This window comes from Dioscorea cayenensis, chromosome 16 (assembly GCF_009730915.1).
Source record: "Dioscorea cayenensis subsp. rotundata cultivar TDr96_F1 chromosome 16, TDr96_F1_v2_PseudoChromosome.rev07_lg8_w22 25.fasta, whole genome shotgun sequence".
In the NCBI taxonomy this organism is placed as follows: Eukaryota; Viridiplantae; Streptophyta; class Magnoliopsida; order Dioscoreales; family Dioscoreaceae; genus Dioscorea; species Dioscorea cayenensis.
The window spans coordinates 9,249,217-9,251,826 of record NC_052486.1 but is presented as its reverse complement, the minus strand read 5'-3'; the positions used below and the strand labels follow the sequence as shown (position 1 = coordinate 9,251,826).

Here is a 2,610-nt window from a genome sequence, read left to right as displayed (position 1 = left end):
ATTTTGCGGGGCCCAATCTTGAGGGGGTCGGTTCGAGTATTGTTCGTCCTCCTGTTACAGCAAACAATTTCAAATTGATGCCGAATTTCATTCAACTGGTGCAACAGATGTGTCAGTTCGATGGATTTTAGGACAAAGACCCATACGAGCACCTTAGAAATTTCTTGGAAATCTGTGACACTTATAAGGCGAGCAATATTTCTAAGGAAGCAGTTCATCTGAGACTCTTTCCATTCACATTGTGAGGGAGGGCCAAACAGTGGCTAAATTCCTTCCTACCTAGGTCTCTTACAACATGGAAGCAGACTTCTGAGGCATTTGTTGCTCGATATTTTCCCCCTGCTGAGATCGCCAAACTCAAAAGTGACATCTCCTCTTTCCGCCAATTGGAATCCGAATCATTGTGTGATACATGGGAAAGGTATAAGGAGATGTTGAGGAAATGTTCGCATCATGGAATGGTTGAATGGATGCAAATCTAGATCTTCTATAATGGACTGAATACTTCCACTAAACAGATGCTTGATGCGGCCATTGGAGGTTCATTGTGTAACAAGCAACTGGGTGGGGTGATGCACAAAAGTTGATTGAAGAGATGGTAAACAACGGGTATCAATGGAGTTCAGAGAGGAACAAACCAGTGAAGTCCGCCAGTCTTTATCAAATGGATGTCATCACTACTCTTGCAGCACAGGTTGAAGAAATAACCAAGAGATTAGACAACATGCAATCTCTGTCTTCAAGTTTGAACCCATTCACGATCATTCTGGCCACTCATGTGACCCAAGCTTTTCCTCTTCTATTAATGCAAGTGCCAAAACAGATTGAGCAAGTGGATTTCCTTGGTCAGAACTACTTTTATCAGAACAATCCATATAGCAACACATATAATGCTGTATAGAGGAATTATCCAAATTTTTCTTTGAGTCATCTGGGACAAGGACAGTTGGCATAGCAGCAGCAATACAAGCCTTCATCTTTAGAACCTACCAATGATATCACCAATTTAATGAGACTGAGACTCGGTTCACCGATCATGAGAAGATGATCAGAAACACCAATGCAACTGTGAGGAACTTGGAGCATCAAGTAGGTTAAATATCCAAGTGACTGGAAGAGAGACTACCGAGGACCCTTCCAAGCAACTCAGTGGTTAACTTAAAAGAATCCTTGAAGGGTATGACTTCAAGAAAAGGGAAGCAGCTCCAAAACCATGTCGAGAAGGAGCCTGAACTAGAAGTTGCTGAACCTATTATGAACACTAACATGGACAACAACATAAAGGATAGAAATTCAATTCCCGAGTATCTGTAGAAACTTACATTCCCTGCCAAGGCAAGGAAAGACCAACATGATAAGCAGTACAAAAAGTTCCTCGACATGTTTAAAACTTTGCACATTAATGTCCCATTTATAGAAGCTCTTGCTTAAATACCGAGATATGCCAAATTCTTTAAGGAACTGCTCACCAACAAAAGGAAGTTGGAGGATGTGTCTTCCGTTACACTCAGTGAGGAGTGTTCTGCTTTAATATGTAACAACGTCCCCAAGAAAGAGAAAGATCCAGGGGGCTTCATTGTTCCTTACACAATTGGCAGTTTGGTTGATGAGAAGGCTCTTGCTGACCTTAGAGCAAGTATTAATCTAATGTCATATAGAATTTTTCAAAACTTAGGACTTGGGGAGCCTAAACCCACAAACATGACTTTATAATTAGCAGACAGATCCACCAGATGACCAAGAGGCATAATTGAAGACGTTTTGATTAAAGTGGACAAGTTTATATTCCCGGTGGATTTCGTCATCCAAGATACTGGTGACAAGGTTGAAGTGCCGTTAATACTGGATGACCATTCTTAGCAATGTCCAAAGCACTTATTGATGTCAAGGATTGCCGAATGACACTTCGAGTTGGTGACAAAGAAACTACATTCAGACTTCGTGACTCCATGAGACACACAATGGACTTCGACGATACTTGTTATTTTGTTGATGTCATTGATGATGTTGTTTCTGACTTTGTGTAGGAGACATTCATGAAAGATGAACTTGCAGATCTGTTGGAGGATAGCCCCTTGGATGATGATGGACTTGAGGGGGCAATAGAGGAAGCTCAAAGTTTGGACTTGGTGGCTAGCAAGGATACAGAACCACCTGGGAAGCAGATCTCTAGAGCAAGGATGTGATTAAAGAAAGTAGCATCTAGGAAGAAGAAGCCACTCACCTGACCACTAGGACCACACAATTCTAATCATTCTGATACTTGAACATTCGGTGAGGTCCATTTAATTAACATGTTGCTACCATATGTTTGCAATTATGTCTTAGGTGGCCAAGAGAGGTCTCGATTTCATGAACCTCTGTAAGCGTGCAACCAGTACGTCAAGCTAGTGACGTTAAACAAGTGCTCCTTGGGAGGCAACCTATGTTGTTTGTTTTGTTAGTTGTTTGTTTGTTTTTTATTTTTATTTTGTTCTTGGATCATTGTTTTTAGCTATATTTTGGATTCCTTCGATTCGACATTCATACCGATATTTTGTTATGTCTAGCCTTGTACCTTGATTTTTATTGGACGAGGAAAAGCCTCGGTTCTGGAAAATTTCAGGCACG

The 2,610-nt window shown here is 41.0% G+C and overlaps 1 non-coding gene across 1 annotated transcript; it reads right to left on the bottom strand.

Moving 5' to 3' along the window:
* Nucleotides 1-353: 353 nt before the first annotated feature.
* On the bottom strand, nt 354-460 carry LOC120279815. The gene has a single exon (XR_005542115.1). It is a non-coding gene; the product is annotated as a small nucleolar RNA R71 (small nucleolar RNA).
* Nucleotides 461-2,610: the final 2,150 nt, after the last annotated feature.